Below are 20622 nucleotides of genomic sequence, written 5' to 3'. Positions count from 1 at the left end.
GTAGAGAAGAACCACACATGGGAATTCGCAAGGCTGTCTATGTTATGACCTGTAGAGAAGAACCACACGTGGGAATTCGCAAGGCCGCCTATGTTATGACCTGTAGAGAAGAACCAGATAGGAATTCGCAAGGCCGCTTATTTGGTGAACTGTAGAGAAGAACCACACGTGGGAATTCGCAAGGCCGCCTATGTGGTGACCTGTAGAGAAGAACCACACATGGGAATTCACAAGGCCGCCTATGTGGTGATCTGTAGAGAAGAACCACACATGGGAATTCACAAGGCCGCCTATGTGGTGACCTGTAGAGAAGAACCACACATGGGAATTCGCAAGGCCGTCTATGTTATGACCTGTAGAGAAGAACCACACGTGGGAATTCGCAAGGCCGCCTATGTTATGACCTGTAGAGAAGAACCAGATAGGAATTCGCAAGGCCGCTTATTTGGTGAACTGTAGAGAAGAACCACACGTGGGAATTCGCAAGGCCGCCTATGTGGTGACCTGTAGAGAAGAACCACACATGGGAATTCACAAGGCCGCCTATGTGGTGACCTGTAGAGAAGAACCACACATGGGAATTCACAAGGCCGCCTATGTGGTGACCTGTAGAGAAGAACCACACGTGAGAATTCGCAAGACCGCCTATGTGGTGACCTGTAGAGAAGAACCACACATGGGAATTCGCAAGACCCCCTATGTGGTGACCTGTAGAAAAGAACCACACGTGGGAATTCGCAAGGCCGCTTATTTGGTGAACTGTAGAGAAGAACCACACGTGAGAATTCGCAAGACCGCCTATGTGGTGACCTGTAGAGAAGAACCTCACATGGGAATTCGCAAGGCTGCCTATGTGGTGACCTGTAGAGAAGAACCACACATGAGAATTCGCAAGGCCGCTTATTTGGTGAACTGTAGAGAAGAACCACACGTGGGAATTCGCAAGGCCGCCTATGTGGTGACCTGTAGAGAAGAACCACACGTGGGAATTCGCAAGGCCACCTATGTGGTGACCTGTAGAGAAGAACCACACATGGGAATTCGCAAGGTTGCCTATGCGGTGACCTGTAGAGAAGAACCACACGTGGGAATTCGCAAGGCCGTCTATGTGGTGACCTGTAGAGAAGAACCACACGTGGGAATTCGCAAGGCCGCCTATGTGGTGACCTGTAGAGAAGAACCACACGTGGGAATTCGCAAGGCCGCCTATGTGGTGACCTGTAGAGAAGAACCACACGTGGGAATTCGCAAGGCCGCTTATTTGGTGAACTGTAGAGAAGAACCACACGTGGGAATTCGCGAGGCCGCCTATGTGGTGACCTGTAGAGAAGAACCACACATGGGAATTCGCAAGGTTGCCTATGCGGTGACCTGTAGAGAAGAACCACAGATGGGAATTCGCAAGGCCGTCTATGTGGTGACCTGTAGAGAAGAACCACAGATGGGAATTCGCAAGACCACCTATGTGATGACCTGTAGAGAAGAACAACACATGGTAATTCGCATGGTCGCCTATGTGATGACCTGTAGAGAATGTTCAGAGGGCTTGGGAGAGATTGATCGACAGAACCTTAGATCGAGAATCTGTGTGTGCCTCTGGTTTGAGTGAAAGAGCGTCTTTCAATTGAAAGAGCGGATTCCGTCCGGTTGAGAGAGTCAGAGTGATCAATCAAGGGAGTGTGTCATTTTTGAAGCAGAGAGTCCTCCCTTTCTTCTCGGAACTTCTGCTTTTATTCACAATAACTATGACTAAGCCCCCGTGGTGGGCGGGGTGAAACGCATCAGGGCGTGACGCAGGAGCAGCCCAAGGACATTCACATTCCTCTCCACCTGTTGAGCTACCGGTGTGCAGTGTCTCTCGTTATATTCCACTTTTATTCCCAAAACTCTTTTATCTAAGGACTCGCCTGGAGGGCGTAGTTTAGAATATTTAACGACATCTGATTGGAAGGCACTTCTGTTGATTAACCTAATGTTTGTTTAGGTGTTGACAATAGCTGCCCAGCAGATGGCACTCTAAGACTAGGAATTCCCTTTATAGACAAAATATATTCTAAATATATAAACTCATGCTAGAACTGAAAATGGGAACAAAAATATTAGATAATGTATAAATTGCAGCCGCTGTACACAGGGTGCCGGTCACTTGACAAATGGAAAAATGGATAAATTACCGTGCTCACTACAGTGCGAAAAGTAAACAAATACATAAGTGAAAACAATAAAATCGATGGATACATGTCCATATAATAGTGAATGATGTGCTCCAATCGATAAAGTGCAACAGGGCTCCAAAACTCAAGGTGCGCCACATGCCCCTCCTGTGTCCCCACTCACCCCTGTATCAAGATGGTTATTCTACTCCTAGAGCAGTGCTCTCCAAACTGCGGCCCTGGGGCCGGATGTGGCCCTTTGCTTGACTCTATCCGGCCCTTAGAGCACTATTCCATCCACAACTGACACTAATAACGGAGCCCCGTTCCTCCCACTGACACCAATGATGGAGCACTATTTCTTCCACTGATACCAACAATGGAGCACTATTTCTTCCACTGATACCAACAATGGAGCACTATTTCTTCCACTGATACCAACAATGGAGCACTATTTCTTCCACTGATACCAACAATGGAGCACTATTTCTTCCACTGATACCAACAATGGAGCACTATTTCTTCCACTGATACCAACAATGAAGCACTATTTCTTCCACTGATACCAACAATGGAGCACTATTTCTTCCACTGATACCAACAATGGAGCACTATTTCTTCCACTGATACCAACAACGGAGCACTATTTCTTACACTGATACCAACAATGAGGCACTATTTCTTCCACTGATATCAACAATGGAGCACTATTTCTTCCACTGATACCAACAACAGAGCACTATTTCTTCCACTGATACCAACAACAGAGCACTATTTCTTCCACTGATACCAACAACAGAGCACTATTTCTTCCACTGATACCAACAATGGAGCACTATTTCTTCCACTGATACCAACAATGGAGCACTATTTCTTCCACTGATACCAACAATGGAGCACTATTTCTTCCACTGATACCAACAATGGAGCACTATTTCTTCCACTGATACCAACAATGGGGCACTATTTCTTCCGCTGATACCAACAACAGAGCACTATTTCTTCCACTGATACCAACAATGGACCACTATTTCTTCCACTGATACCAACAATGGAGCACTATTTCTTCCGCTGATACCAACAATGGACCACTATTTCTTCCGCTGATACCAACAACGGAGCACTATTTCTTCCACTGATACCAACAACGGAGCACTATTTCTTCCACTGATACCAACAACGGAGCACTATTTCTTTTAGGGAAGCACCGAAATTTCGGCCGCCGAAAAATATCGGCCGAAAATGGCCCTTTCGGCAATTTGCCGAAAGGAAAAAACGGCCGATAATTGAGCCGAAAATGGGGCGGGGCATGGGCGGGGCGGAGCTCCGCCCCCGCCCCTGGTGCCGCCCATCACGGGAGGTGTATAGCGCAGGAAAGCCGCCTCCACCGTCTGGATCAATAGAGCGCCGGGAACATCACAGCTTTAATTTCAATAGCTGTGTGTTCCCCCGTCGTGCGCCGTCGCATACAGCCCCTCCCCCTCGTTCGGGGAACTGTGATAGGCAGATCACCCGTCCAGATTGGACGGGAGATCTGTCTATCACAGTTCCCCGGACAAGAGGGAGGGGCTGTATGCGGCGGCGCACGACGGGGGAACACACAGCTATTGAAATTAAAGCTGTGATGTTCCCGGCGCTCTATTCAACCAGACGGCGGAGGCGGCTCTCCTCTCTTTCTGCATCACTGTCTACACAGGGGACAACACACGCTGCACGAGGGGACACCACACTTATCTCTTTTATCATGTCGCCAGTCTCTGGCCACCTCCTGAACCATGTCGTCAGTCTCTGGCCACCTCCTGTATAAAAATATTTTTTAAAAACAGTCATTTTCGGTATCGGTTTCGGTTTTCAGCCTAGTGTATTTTTCATTTTCGGTATCGGTTTCGGCACCAAAAAACCCATTCGGTGCATCCCTAATTTCTTCCACTGATACCAACAATGGAGCACTATTTCTTCCACTGATACCAACAATGGAGCACTATTTCTTCCACTGATACCAACAATGGAGCACTATTTCTTCCACTGATACCAACAATGGAGCACTATTTCTTCCACTGATACCAACAATGGAGCACTATTTCTTCCACTGATACCAACAATGGAGCACTATTTCTTCCACTGATACCAACAATGGAGCACTATTTCTTCCACTGATACCAACAACGGAGCACTATTTCTTCCACTGATACCAACAACGGAGCACTATTTCTTCCACTGATACCAACAATGGAGCACTATTTCTTCCACTGATACCAACAATGGAGCACTATTTCTTCCACTGATACCAACAATGGAGCACTATTGCTCCCAATAAAACTATGACGGGGCATTGATGGGGAATCTGAAGCTGGGGGGGGGCATTTTCTACTCCCACTGGCAACAGTCCGCCCCCCCCCCTCCTCCCCGCTAAACTCTGAAGGACAGTAAACTGGCCCTTTGAATAGAAAGTTTGGAGACCCCTGTCCTAGAGGTTATGTCCAGCAAAACGAATACAGGGACAACAGAGGATGGGGAAGTCCAGGTTGGACTCCACCCCAGAGGGGGCGTCCCTACTAGAGGAGAAAGAGGGTACCCAGGTTATAATAACTACAGAGGGGATTTTCGGAGGAGGAGGTATGGAGGCCCCCACCACCACGGAGGGGGAGAGGAGTACCTTTCTTCAGAGGGAAAGGGGGAGGTGAATTTCCCCAGGAGAATGGGGGAGGGGAATGGAGACCTTGGTATCCCATGGCACCTCCCAGACCATATGGGGAGGAATTAAGAAGGGAAAAGCCCACAGGATGTAGAGGAGGGAAAGGGCAAAAAGAAGGGAACAATACCACTCATTGATAAGCACTTTATTTATATATGAATTCCAATATTGTCCTTATGTTTTTTTTAATTATTTTTTTGGAAACCAACAATTCAAGGACCTTTAGTTTTGAGACTCGTGATTTCGACTTTATGTGAGGTTAAGCTGTTTATTTCCTTGATATTCATCTCATCTATAATGTCATAGAAAAAAAACCCACCTACCTGATGATGATGGGGGATGGTGTGACCTTCCTGTGTGGAATCCCGGGAATACAGAGGACGGGGACATCTCTCTGGTGGGTTCCCATTACTGGATCCATCTGTAGGAAACACACACACTGACTGAATACATTGTTTCTATGTGTTTATCAGATGATGGGGGATGGGTGGAGCCTCCGTACTGCTCTCTCCTTTACAATAAAGTCTCCTCTTACCCGGTGATGTGAGGGGCGGCTGATTGTCCATCATGACGTCCTTGTAGAGATCCTTGTGTCCTTCTAAAGATGGATCGTGGGATTGGTAGCTGTTTTTCAAATGCTTAGATTTCCTCTTCACTACTTCATTTGTCCTGTGCACAATTAAATTATCACTAAGAACATTTGATCCTCCTCACCTCTCCGGTCAGGTCTGTGTTTTATTAATAGAGATAAGAGTGATGTCATGTGACCTCCCAGAATCCTCCTCACCTCTCCGGTCAGGTCTGTGTTTTATTAATAGAGATAAGAGTGATGTCATGTGACCTCCCAGAATCCTCCTCACCTCTCCGTTCAGGTCCGTGTTTTATTAATAGAGATAAGAGTGATGTCATGTGACCTCCCAGAATCCTCCTCACCTCTCCGGTCAGGTCTGTGTTTTATTAATAGAGATAAGAGTGATGTCATGTGACCTCCCAGAATCCTCCTCACCTCTCCGGTCAGGTTTAATATCCTCCAGCTCCAGTGTCATATGGGCACTATATGGCCATTAAGCATTCTGTAAGCAGATATGTATTTGCATTTTAAGTAGAGTCAGGACTGGCCAGAGAAGTATTACTTGGATGCAGTTGGTCAATTTGAACAGGTATTGCATGAATTCCAAAATTCCCAAAATATAGAAACATGTAAGAGTGTATAGCAGTGTGCAGAGCATTCATCTAGAATGTCCTTTCATTCACCTGAATGAATGAATGAAATACTTGTATAGAGCACAATGCGAACTGAATCGCCTCTAGGCGGTCCTTACCTATGTGGTCATGTGATTGGATAAATGGCTCTATATTTAGGATGTATCCGGTCTATAAACCAGAGGCTCTGGATGGACAGTTGGATAAATGGCTCTATATTTAGGAGGTATCCGGTCTATAAACCAGAGGCTCTGGATGGACAGTTGGATAAATGGCTCTATATTTAGGATGTATCCGGTCTATAAACCAGAGGCTCTGGATGGACAGTTAGATAAATGGTTCTATATTTAGGATGTATCCGGTCTATAAACCAGAGGTTCTGGATGGACAGTTGGATAAATGGCTCTATATTTAGGATGTATCCGGTCTATAAACCAGAGGCTCTGGATGGACAGTTGGATAAATGGTTCTATATTTAGGATGTATCTGGTCTATAAACCAGAGGCTCTGGATGGACAGTTGGATAAATGGTTCTATATTTAGGATGTATCTGGTCTATAAACCAGAGCCTCTGGATGGACAGTTGGATAAATGGCTCTATATTTAGGATGTATCCGGTCTATAAACCAGAGAATCTGGATGGACAGTTGGATAAATGGCTCTATATTTAGGATGTATCCGGTCTATAAACCAGAGGCTCTGGATGGACAGTTGGATAAATGGTTCTATATTTAGGATGTATCCGGTCTATAAACCAGAGGCTCTGGATGGACAGTTGGATAAATGGTTCTATATTTAGGATGTATCCGGTCTATAAACCAGAGGCTCTGGATGGACAGTTGGATAAATGGTTCTATATTTAGGATGTATCCGGTCTATAAACCAGAGGCTCTGGATGGACAGTTGGATAAATGGCTCTATATTTAGGATGTATCCGGTCTATAAACCAGAGGCTCTGGATGGACAGTTGGATAAATGGTTCTATATTTAGGATGTATCTGGTCTATAAACCAGAGGCTCTGGATGGACAGTTGGATAAATGGTTCTATATTTAGGATGTATCTGGTCTATAAACCAGAGGCTCTGGATGGACAGTTGGATAAATGGTTCTATATTTAGGATGTATCCGGTCTATAAACCAGAGGCTCTGGATGGACAGTTGGATAAATGGTTCTATATTTAGGATGTATCCGGTCTATAAACCAGAGGCTCTGGATGGACAGTTGGATAAATGGCTCTATATTTAGGATGTATCCGGTCTATAAACCAGAGGCTCTGGATGGACAGTTGGATAAATGGTTCTATATTTAGGATGTATCTGGTCTATAAACCAGAGGCTCTGGATGGACAGTTGGATAAATGGTTCTATATTTAGGATGTATCTGGTCTATAAACCAGAGGCTCTGGATGGACAGTTGGATAAATGGTTCTATATTTAGGATGTATCCGGTCTATAAACCAGAGGCTCTGGATGGACAGTTGGATAAATGGTTCTATATTTAGGATGTATCTGAACACATATTATAAAATAACTCCAATATATAGGATGTGATATGTCTGTAGTAGTGGATTTTGGAGATAAAAGACCTCGCAGTGACTATGGAGGAAGAGGACGGAACATGACGGGGGGGTTACTGGGTGTAAATAGAAAATAAGATCTTATTACCTCCTCTGTGTGATCCGATGATGTCTATTATTTATCTCGTTCTTCTCTCTCATAGAATTTCCTCTCCTTACCTTTCGAACGCCTCGTCCTTCATCATTTCCTGTTCTTACTTTACATCACTTCCTGTCTGAGCGGTCCCCTCAATCTAAGTGATGTCACCATCTTGTGGTTATTTTAATATCTGCACCCTACATAATTTTTTTTATATTTCGTCCTGTAGCTCATTCTTCAGTTATATTTCATACATTATGACACACATTATACTTCAGTTAAAACTGAATCAATAATAAAATATTTTAACTCTGTCGTATTCTTTCTGCAGGCTCCTGATGTTTTATTGCTGAAGAGAATGTCTTGTTATTTTGTTCACAGTTTGGTCTGGAAATATATTTTATTTCCCCAGATTATTATATGTTATATAATATAATATAATGAAAAGCAATAATTTTATCTTTTGGAATGCTTTAATCCACAACACCATGGACTTTTTCATATGATGTACAATATCTCCTCCTCATTTGTTGGGAACATGACGTTATATTGAGGAATGGAGATGGACCTTTCATATGGTGTACAGTATCTCCTCCTCATTTGTTGGGAACATGACGTTATATTGAGGAATGGAGATGGACCTTTCATATGGTGTACAGTATCTCCTCCTCATTTGTTGGCAATATGACATTATATTGAGGAATGGAGATGGACCTTTCATATGGTGTACAGTATCTCCTCCTCATTTGTTGGGAACATGACGTTATATTGAGGAATGGAGATGGACCTTTCATATGATGTACAGTATCTCCTCCTCATTTGTTGGCAATATGACATTATATTGAGGAATGGAGATGGACCTTTCATATGATGTACAGTATCTCCTCCTCATTTGTTGGGAACATGACGTTATATTGAGGAATGGAGATGGACCTTTCATATGGTGTACAGTATCTCCTCCTCATTTGTTGGGAACATGACGTTATATTGAGGAATGGAGATGGACCTTTCATATGATGTACAGTATCTCCTCCTCATTTGTTGGGAACATGACGTTATATTGAGGAATGGAGATGGACCTTTCATATGATGTACAGTATCTCCTCCTCATTTGTTGGGAACATGACGTTATATTGAGGAATGGACATGGACCTTTCATATGATGTACAGTATCTCCTCCTCATTTGTTGGGAACATGACGTTATATTGAGGAATGGAGATGGACCTTTCATATGATGTACAGTATCTCCTCCTCATTTGTTGGGAACATGACGTTATATTGAGGAATGGACAAGGACCTTTCATATGATGTACAGTATCTCCTCCTCATTTGTTGGGAACATGACGTTATATTGAGGAATGGACATGGACCTTTCATATGATGTACAGTATCTCCTCCTCATTTGTTGGGAACATGACGTTATATTGAGGAATGGACATGGACCTTTCATATGGTGTACAGTATCTCCTCCTCATTTGTTGGGAACATGACATTATATTGAGGAATGGAGATGGACCTTTCATATGGTGTACAGTATCTCCTCCTCATTTGTTGGGAACATGACGTTATATTGAGGAATGGAGATGGACCTTTCATATGGTGTACAGTATCTCCTCCTCATTTGTTAGAAACATGGTATTATATTGAGGAATGGAGATGGTCCTTTCATATGGAGTACATTATCTCCTCCTCATTTGTTGGGAACATGACGTTATATTGAGGAATGGAGATGGACCTTTCATATGGTGTACAGTATCTCCTCCTCATTTGTTAGAAACATGGTATTATATTGAGGAATGGAGATGGTCCTTTCATATGGAGTACAGTATCTCCTCCTCATTTGTTGGGAACATGACATTATATTGAGGAATGGAGATGGACCTTTCATATGGTGTACAGTATCTCCTCCTCATTTGTTGGGAACACGACGTTATATTGAGGAATGGAGATGGACCTTTCATATGGTGTACAGTATCTCCTCCTCATTTGTTGGCAATATGACATTATATTGAGGAATGGAGATGGACCTTTCATATGGTGTACAGTATCTCCTCCTCATTTGTTGGGAACATGACGTTATATTGAGGAATGGACATGGACCTTTCATATGATGTACAGTATCTCCTCCTCATTTGTTGGGAACATGACGTTACATTGAGGAATGGAGATGGACCTTTCATATGGTGTACAGTATCTCCTCCTCATTTGTTGGGAACATGACGTTATATTGAGGAATGGAGATGGACCTTTCATATGGTGTACAGTATCTCCTCCTCATTTGTTGGGAACATGACGTTATATTGAGGAATGGAGATGGACCTTTCATATGGTGTACAGTATCTCCTCCTGATTTGTAGGGAACATGACGTTATATTAAGGAATGGAGATGGACCTTTCATATGGTGTACAGTATCTCCTCCTCATTTGTTAGAAACATGGTATTATATTGAGGAATGGAGATGGTCCTTTCATATGGAGTACAGTATCTCCTCCTCATTTGTTGGGAACATGACGTTATATTGAGGAATGGAGATGGACCTTTCATATGGTGTACAGTATCTCCTCCTCATTTGTTGGGAACATGACGTTATATTGAGGAATGGAGATGGACCTTTCATATGGTGTACAGTATCTCCTCCTCATTTGTTGGGAACATGACGTTATATTGAGGAATGGAGATGGACCTTTCATATGGTGTACAGTATCTCCTCCTCTTTTGTTGGGAACATGACGTTATATTGAGGAATGGAGATGGACCTTTCATATGGTGTACAGTATCTCCTCCTCATTTGTTGGGAACATGACGTTATATTGAGGAATGGAGATGGACCTTTCATATGGTGTACAGTATCTCCTCCTCATTTGTTGGGAACATGACGTTATATTGAGGAATGGAGATGGACCTTTCATATGGTGTACAGTATCTCCTCCTCATTTGTTGGGAACATGACGTTATATTGAGGAATGGAGATGGACCTTTCATATGGTGTACAGTATCTCCTCCTCATTTGTTGGGAACATGACATCATAGTGAGGAATGGAGATGGACCCTTCATATGGTGTACAGTATCTCCTCCTCATTTGTTGGGAACATGACGTTATATTGAGGAATGGAGATGGACCTTTCATATGGTGTACAGTATTTCCTCCTCATTTGTTGGGAACATGACATTATATTGAGGAATGGAGATGGACCTTTCATATGGTGTACAGTATCTCCACCTCATTTGTTGGGAACATGAAGGTCACCTTTCTAGTCAGAAGTTGAATAAGACAGAGGGGTGAAGGTAAGACAGAGGAAGATACGGTAATTAGGAATGTCTGGACTTTACCCCAATACACCGGGGCACAGGTCATTTTCTGGCATTATTCCTAACAGGAACTTTGCTGCTCACTTTGGAAAGGCGGGGTTGCTGGATACACCACAGGATACAGATCAATCCCAGCTAGACTAGAGTTAGTGCCTTCTATAAGGGAAAGAGCTATGCTTGGAGTGGAACCCTAAAGGCCCAGTGTTAAAGGATTCTCATGGGCCATTAGGAACCACCCTGTCAGAGAATGCTTACGAGACGCTTGGCTTGCAGAAATGCACGTGCACAAAATGATTAGCAGACTAGTGTCCAGGTACACACATGTGCACAGAAATGCGCACCGGTGCTCACACAGTGCATGTTGGCACCAGACTGGCTATTTAAGGATGCCTCTGCATATGCTTAAGTGCTGATTGGTCTTTCAGCTGTTCCCTGGATCCTGCCTTCTTCCTGTGTGTTTCCCTTGTTGCTGACCCGGCTTGCCCCTGACCTGATCTTGGCTCCTACTTCTGATTTGTAGCTTTATTCTTGACCCTGGCTCTGTTCCTGACTTTGGCTCCTGAATTCGGTACGTTGCTTGCCCACTTATTGATGACCCTGGCTATTCCTGTGGCCACGTTTCTACCTCCGATCCTGGCTGTCCTTACTGCTCGAGTGCTCGTCTGGCTGTCCACTGCACCAGCTCTGCACTGCACTGAGAGTTCTGACAAGCCATGCGCCCTGAACCTGTAGCACAAGTGGAGTGCCCCTTTAGTACCGGCTGGTTTCTTGAGAACAGCTAATGCTCTTGTCCTGATAGTCCACCAGCTTCCCAGGATTTCCTATTCCAGCTGAAAGTTCTCCTATCAACACCTACTGGCACTGGTGTTCCTCCTGTCCCTCGGTACCCTCTGAGGGTTAAAAATGTACACATGCTACCATGCTATGTAACACCGCCATGTTGTGAGTTATGTATAAATACATATATCTCTATATTTAGGATGTACCTGGACTATAAACCAGAGGCTCTGGGTGGACAGTTGGATAAATGGCTCGATATTTAGGATGTATCCGGTCTATAAACCAGAGGCTCTGGTTGGACAGTTGGATAAATGGCTCTATATTTAGGATGTGTCCGGTCTATAAACCAGAGGCTCTGGATGAACAGTTGGATAAATGGCTCTATATTTAGGATGTGTCCAGTCTATAAACCAGAGGCTCTGGATGAACAGTTGGATAAATGGCTCTATATTTAGGATGTATCCGGTCTATAAACCAGAGGCTCTGGATGGACAGTTGGATAAATGGCTCTATATTTAGGATGTATCCGGTCTATAAACCAGAGGCTCTGGATGGACAGTTGGATAAATGGTTCTATATTTAGGGTGTATCCGGTCTATAAACCAGAGGCTCTGGATGGACAGTTGGATACATGCCTCTATATTTAGAATGTATCCAGTCTATGAACCAGAGGCTCTGGATAGACAGTTGGATAAATGGCTCTATATTTAGGATGTATCCGGTCTATAAACCAGAGGCTCTGGATGGACAGTTGGATAAATACCTCTATATTTAGAATGTATCCAGTCTATGAACCAGAGGCTCTGGATGGACAGTTGGATAAATGGCTCTATATTTAGGATGTATCCGGTCTATATCCAACTGACCATCCAGAGCCTCTGGTTTATAGACCAGGTACATCCTAAATATAGAGCCATTTATCCAACTGACCATCCAGAGCCTCTGGTTTAAATGGCTCTATATTTAGGATGTGTCCGGTCTATAAACCAGAGGCTCTGGATGGACAGTTGGACAAATGGTTCTATATTTAGGATGTATCCGGTCTATAAACCAGAGGCTCTGGATGGACAGTTTGATAAATGGTTCTATATTTAGGATGTATATGGTCTATAAACCAGGGGCTCTGGTTGGACAGTTGGATAAATGGCTCTATATTTAGGATGTGTCCAGTCTATAAACCAGAGGCTCTGGATGGACAGTTGGATAAATGGTTCTATATTTAGGATGTATCCGGTCTATAAACCAGAGGCTCTGGATGGACAGTTTGATAAATGGTTCTATATTAAGAATGTATCCAGTCTATAAACCAGAGGCTCTGGATGGACAGTTGGATAAATGGTTCTATATTAAGAATGTATCCAGTCTATAAACCAGAGGCTCTGGTTGGACAGTTGGATAAATGGCTCTATGGAGAAATAAGATCATATTACCTCCTCTGCTGCCAGTCCCAGCAATGTCTCCTCTCTACTTCCCCCCGACTCACCTCTCACCCAGAATTTCCTCTTTCATCACTTCCTGTTGTTGCGTTTCACCGGCGGTATGCAAGATCACCCCCTTGTGTTGAATATAAGTACTGCAGTCTACGTTACTTTTCATCATTTTGTCCTCTGCCTCGTAGTCCATTCTTCTATTAGGGTACATCGATGATTACACACACACACACACACACACAGAGACACACACACACACACACACACTATACCCCATATCAAATACAAACAATAAAAAAACATAAATCAAAAAAACAAATTTGACAAAGTTTTATTTAAAAAGCTGAAACGGCAGAATGCAGAACAAACTGAACAATGAAATACAAACACATGAGGCTCCATTCACAAAGCTTTAATACATGTAGAAGGATCGTTTCTTTAGTCACGTGACCGGAATCTTCAAATCTTGCTGCTCTTTTTTTTATTTATTTTTACATTATTGATAACACGGTAATAATTAAAGACCTGACAAGAGAACTGCTTTAGGGAACAGAGCCAACCGGGCATGCCGGTACTGACACCAATCCCCCCACCCTCCTTCCTTTCTCTGCAATCCTCTCCGAATACTCCCGTCAATGTGATGGGGAAAAAAAAAAATCAAGCAACGCATGTCCGTACTTTTTGGTGCCAAGATTTTTTTATTGAACTTTACCGGTTAACTTTCTACGTACAGTGGAACCTTGGATTACGAGCGTAATCCGTTCCAGGAGAATACTTGTAATCCAAAGCACTTGCATATCAAAGCGAGTTTCCCCCTATAGAAGTCAATGGAAACAAAGATAATTCATTCCGCATTGACTTCTATTGCATGCAATACCGCAGGTGGCCACAGGTGGGGGGGGGGGGCGCCAGATAGCCTCGTAAATACTCGGGGACTGCTCAGCTGAACTTGGAAACCCTGGGGAACTGAGTATTTCTGAGTGATTCCGAGTATTTCCGAGTGCGGCTCCAAACCGCTCCGAGTGTTACCAGCGCCCCCTGCACCTCTGGCCAAATGTGGTACTACACACCACATTAGCTCGTTTGCAAGACAACACTCGCAAACTGAGTCAAACACCTCCATGGATTAAAAAAAAAAATAAAAAAAAATTTACCCCAATTTTTTGTAGAATATAAAATAAGATGATGTTTTTACGCCGAGTAAATAGATACCGAACATGTCACGCTTTAGAATTGCGCACACTTAGGCTTTCCAGCAAAAAATAAATAAAAATGGCAGTGTCAACATCCGCCGGCACCGGAAGTGAGGTCATGATGTTACTTCCGACCTCCGAGGGTCATAGAGCTGGCTGTGGACCATCTGCTTCCCGGCCAACTCTATGGTAAACCGTCACCACCGTCAGGTTCATTCTTCGGCTCCCTGATCGCACGGGAGAGACCAGAGAAATACCTGGAGGGCGGTGGGTAAGATGACTTTTACAACCTAGGGAATCGCCGGCTGAAAAAACAAAAGCAGCCTGCAGCTGCCACCCATCATCCTGATATCTTTACTCAAAGTCCAGGAGTTCATACGATGGTCCACCTGGGCGAAGTGGTTAATTATAAGCAACTCCACCCACCTTGTTGCTATAATCTAAAAAACTACACCAAAAACTCAAATGTTCTCACTTAGCCCCCAATTTACGATTATACCACTTAGGCCATTCTGGCTCTCCACCCACCTTGGAAAATCTGAGGCTCGTGGGGCTTTAGCTGTTCTCTGGTAGGCCTATATTACGGAGTTACTGGTTTTGGACACCGGCGTAGCCGATTACGAGGACCTACCACTATGTTTTTATTTTAAAGTATGTGAAATGGGGTAAAAAAAGAAGAAGAATGGAGATACCACAAAGTTGGGAAAGGTGACCACCACCATTTGGAGACTACAAGAAACAGAAGAAGCCAACAGAAGACTTAATAAGCTCCACCTATAAAAACAGTATGAGTTTTTGCCAAGGTGCACCCAAGTATAAACTCAACAGAAGACTATAGGAGGGACATCCCACCATTTGGAGTCTCAGAGAAACAGAAGAAGCCAACAGAAGACTATAGGAGGGACATCCCACCATTTGGAGTCTCCGAGAAACAGAAGAAGCCAACAGAAGACTCAGCTTAATAAGCTCCACCTATAAAAACAGTATGAGTTTTTGCCAAGGTGCACCCAAGTATAAACTCAACAGAAGACTATAGGAGGGTCATCCCACCATTTGGAGTCTCCAAGAAACAGAAGAAGCAGCTTAATAAGCTCCACCTATAAAAACAGTATGAGTTTTTGCCAAGATGCACCCAAGTATAAACTCAACAGAAGACTATAGGAAGGACATTCCACCATTTGGAATTTCCAAGAAACAGAAGAAGCCGACTCAGCTTAATGAGCTTCACCTATAAAAACAGCATGAGTTTTTGCCAAGATGCACCCAAGTATAAACTCAACAGAAGACTATTGGAGGAATATCCCACCATTTGGAGTCTCCAAGAAACAGAAGAAGCCTACAGAAGCCTCAGCTTAATAAGCTCCACCTATAAAAACAGCATGAGTTTTTGCCAAGGTGCACCCAAGTATAAACTCAACAGAAGACTATAGGAGGGTCATCCCACCATTTGGAGTCTCCGAGAAACAGAAGAAGCCAACAGAAGACTATAGGAGGGACATCCCACCATTTGGAGTCTCCGAGAAACAGAAGAAGCCAACAGAAGACTATAGGAGGGACATCCCACCATTTGGAGTCTCCGAGAAACAGAAGAAGCCAACAGAAGACTCAGCTTAATAAGCTCCACCTATAAAAACAGTATGAGTTTTTGCCAAGGTGCACCCAAGTATAAACTCAACAGAAGACTATAGGAGGGTCATCCCACCATTTGGAGTCTCCAAGAAACAGAAGAAGCAGCTTAATAAGCTCCACCTATAAAAACAGTATGAGTTTTTGCCAAGATGCACCCAAGTATAAACTCAACAGAAGACTATAGGAAGGACATTCCACCATTTGGAATTTCCAAGAAACAGAAGAAGCCGACTCAGCTTAATGAGCTTCACCTATAAAAACAGCATGAGTTTTTGCCAAGATGCACCCAAGTATAAACTCAACAGAAGACTATTGGAGGAATATCCCACCATTTGGAGTCTCCAAGAAACAGAAGAAGCCTACAGAAGCCTCAGCTTAATGAGCTCCACCTATAAAAACAGTATGAGTTTTTGCCAAGATACACCCAAGTATAAACTCAACAGAAGACTATAGGAGGGATATCCCACCATTTGGAGTCTCCGAGAAACAGAAGAAGCCAACAGAAGGCTCAGCTTAATAAGCTCCACCTATAAAAACAGCATGAGTTTTTGCCAAGGTGCACCCAAGTATAAACTCAACAGAAGACTATAGGAGGGTCATCCCACCATTTGGAGTCTCCGAGAAACAGAAGAAGCCAACAGAAGACTATAGGAGGGATATCCCACCATTTGGAGTCTCCGAGAAACAGAAGACTCAGCTTGATAAGTTCCACCTATAAACGAAAGATGACTTTTCCCAGGATGCCCCCCATTATATAATCATTTCTTATCCTCCAGGTGTTCTATGGACTGAACAGTTCCACCCGATAAAAGCCACGTACATTTGTCGAAACGCGTCAATGACGTCTTCTCTCCGATTAGACTTATGTGATCTGTACAACATTTACCACCGTCTGCATGTTACACGGATTCTCCGAGCTATGTTTTGCCATGTGTGCAAGTAGTAAGTGTTTCTGAGTGAAGCATTTCCCGCACTCCGTACATAAATAAGGACGCTCACTTGAGTGACGTCTCTGGTGGTTAACAAGGTTTTTTTTCGTGGTGAAACATTTTCCGCACTCTGAACATGAATGAGGACGCTCACCTGAGTGAGTTTCCTGGTGCAAAGCAAGGGTTTCCCTGGTAGTCAAACATTTCCCGCACTCTGAACACGAATAGAGACGCTCACCCGAGTGAATTCTCTGGTGTCTAACGAGGTGTTCCTTCCGAGTGAAAGATTTCCCGCACTCGGAACATGAATGGGGACGCTCGCCTGAGTGAATTCTCTGGTGGTTAACAAGGTTTTCTTTCGTAGTCAAACATTTCCCGCACTCAGAACACGAATAAGGACGCTCACCCGAGTGAACTCTCTGGTGCTTAATAAGATTTTCTTTCGTGGCCAAATGTTTTCCGCACTCGGAACAAGTGAAAGGATAAACACCGGAGTGACTTCTCTGGTGTAGATGAAGCTGTTTCTTCTGGAAAAAGCATTTCCCGCACTCCGCACATGAAAAGGGGCGCTCGCCAGTGTGCTTTCTTTGGTGTTTATGAAGGTTTCCTTGCTCAGAAAAGCATTTCCCACACTCCAAACAGGAAAAGGGACGCTCGCCCGAATGAATTCTCTGGTGCTTACGAAGGTTTCCTTGGTCGGTAAAACATTTCCCGCACTCCAAACAGGAAAAGGGGCGCTCACCAGTATGACTTCTCTGGTGTGTAAAAAGGGATACTTTCTTTGAAAAACTTTTCCCGCAATCCGGACACGAATAGGGACGCTCACCAGTGTGACTCCTTTGGTGTTTACGTAGGCACCCTTGTTGAGAAAAACACTTCCCGCACTCCGAACAGGAAAAGGGACGCTCACCAGTGTGTATTCTCTGGTGTATAAGGAGCGTTTCTTTCTTGGAAAAACATTTCCCGCACTCCGAACAGGAAAAGGGACGCTCACCCGTGTGAATTCTCTGGTGTATAACAAGGTTTCTTCTGTCGGAATAACTTTTTCCGCACTCGGAACATGAATAAGGACGCTCGCCCTTGTGAATTTTCAGGTGTTTAAAAAGTGCTTTTTTCTTAGTGAATGATTTCCCACACACTTCACATGATAACGAGCTCCCTTCTGTGTGAGCTCCCTCAAGTCTTGAAGAGGATTTCTGGGGATCGGATGGATCTGTTGATCTGTCAGCACTGTGAGAACTTAGATGGACATCTGAAGTCATAGTATGGGATTTATCAGAAGGTTCCCCAGAATTAGAAGGACCTAGTGATCTTAGATGGACATCTGAAGTCATAGGATGGGATTTATCAGAAGGTTCCTCAGGATTAGAAGGATCCATTGATATTATATGGACCTCTGAAGTCATAGGATGGGATTTATAAGAAGGTTCCTCAGGTTTAGAAGGACCTTTTAATCTTAGATGGACATCTGAAGTCATAGTATGGGATTTATCAGAAGATTCCTCAGGATTAGAAGGATCCATTGATCTTAGATGGACATCTGAAGTCCTAGTATGGGATTGATCAGAAGGTTCCTCAGGTTTAGAAGGACCTTTTGATCTTAGATGGACATCTGAAGTCATAGTATGGGATTTATGAGAAGGTTCCTCAAGATTAGAAGGACCTTTTGATCTTAGATGGACATTTGAAGTCATAATATGGGATTTCTCAGAAGGTTCCTCAGGTTTAGAAGGACCTTTTGATCTTAGATGGTCATCTGAAGTCAAAGTATGGGATTTATCAGAAGGTTCCTCAGCATCAGAAGGATCCATTGATGTTGCCAACCAGCCAAATGTAACTTTTGAGGAATATTGTCCAATGTCCGTGCAATCTGGAGATGTATGAAAACATTTTCCTGACGTATTTAAATTCCAAGAGTACTGTCCATCTGCCGAAAAAAACAATTTTTAAACATGTTATGTTTTTATTTTATTTTTTATTTTTTTACACCTTGTCTATTATTCAACACTTTCCCAGATCCCTGGCATTAAATTGGGTACAAATATAAAAGCAAACAAAGAATATAAACCAGATCAGATGACACGCCTAGGCCAAACTAGGCAGCAGAAGTTGTGTATTGAGGTGGATTGTTATAAAGAAGAATAGTGATGGACCTTCCTTCACACTAATTATTTCGACCCTCCGTAGAGTTTGGCCTACAAAGTCATCATCTTTCCACTTGGAAAGGCCAAGAAAAACATCCTTTGTATTGTGCCGGACTGTAATAAACTAGATTGGGATTTGCTTCTTTTTTTTTGGATCTTGTTATATTCTGGATTCTTGTTGGATCTGTTGATCTTGTAATATCAGCACTTGGGTGCTACCTGGTTCTCGAGAAGACTAGCTTTGGATTATAGCGACATTTGTGACTTAACATTGATGGAATTAACGAAGACCACTTAGGCTTAATGGAGATATGGATAAGGTGATGTTTCCAGGAGAAAAACGGGTACTGCTTTACTTTGCTGGTCTACCATTTATAACCCAGTCTTCCTTTCATCCGAGGTCATCAAGGTCTCCTGATTCTCTATTGTCTTTAAAATACCGTATTTATCGGCGTATAACATGCACTTTTTTTCCCCTTAAAATCAGGGGAAAATCGCGGGTGCGTGTTATACGCCGATACTCCGCAATTTCCGCACTATTTTTTTTCGGCGGCTTTCGGTTGCTCTTGGACCTTCTCGGCGGCTTTCGGCCGCTCTCGGACCTTCTCGGCGGCTTTCGGCCGCTCTCGGACCTTCTCGGCGGCTTTCGGCCGCTCTCGGACCTTCTCGGCGGCTTTTGGCCGCTCTCGGACCTTCCGAGAGCGGCCGAAAGCTGCCGAGGTCCGAGAGCGGCCGAAAGCCGCCGAGAAGGTCCGAGAGTGGCCAAAAGCGGGCAAAAGCCGCAGAGAAGGGCCGAGGTGGCCGAAAGCCGCCGAGATGGTCCGAGAGCGGCCGAAAGCCGCCAAGAACTTCCGGGTGCCGCCGAGATACACAGGACGTCTCGGCGGCGCCATTTTTAAAAACATAAGCAGACAATGCACTAAGACGGACAAGCTGCATGTCAAGGCTCCAATGAGGACAGGCTGCATGACAGACAGGCTGCAATGAGGACAGGCTGCAATGAGGACAGGCTGCAATGACAAGGCTGCAATGAGGACAGGCTGCAATGAGGACAGGCTGCAATGAGGACAGGCTGCAATGACAAGGCTGCAATGAGGACAGGCTGCAATGAGGACAGGCTGCAATGAGGACAGGCTGTAATGACAAGGCTGCAATGAGGACAGGCTGCAATGAGGACAGGCTGCATGACAAGGCTGCAATGAGGACAGGCTGCATGACAGGCTGCAATGAGGACAGGCTGCAATGACGACAGGCTGCAATGACGAGGCTGCAATGAGGACAGGCTGCAATGACGAGGCTGCAATGAGGACAGGCTGCAATGAGGACAGGCTGCAATGAAAAGGCTGCAATGAGGACAGGCTGCAATGAGGACAGGCTGCAATGAGGACAGGCTGCAATGAGGACAGGCTGCAATGAGGACAGGCTGCAATGAGGACAGGCTGCAATGAAAAGGCTGCAATGAGGACAGGCTGCAATGACAAGGCTGCAATGAGGACA

At 44.1% G+C, this 20622-nt stretch overlaps 1 protein-coding gene across 1 annotated transcript in view; it reads right to left on the bottom strand.

Annotated features, from left to right (window-relative positions):
- The window catches only part of LOC143956083 (uncharacterized), a 65361-nt gene that overhangs the window by 17640 nt on the left and 27099 nt on the right, over window positions 1-20622 (bottom strand).

Source organism: Lithobates pipiens, unplaced genomic scaffold, assembly GCF_037356315.1.
Source record: "Lithobates pipiens isolate NorthernLeopardFrog02 unplaced genomic scaffold, aLitPip1_a1.2 Scaffold_35, whole genome shotgun sequence".
In the NCBI taxonomy this organism is placed as follows: domain Eukaryota; kingdom Metazoa; phylum Chordata; class Amphibia; order Anura; family Ranidae; genus Lithobates; species Lithobates pipiens.
This window is presented reverse-complemented; position numbering and strand designations above follow the sequence as displayed.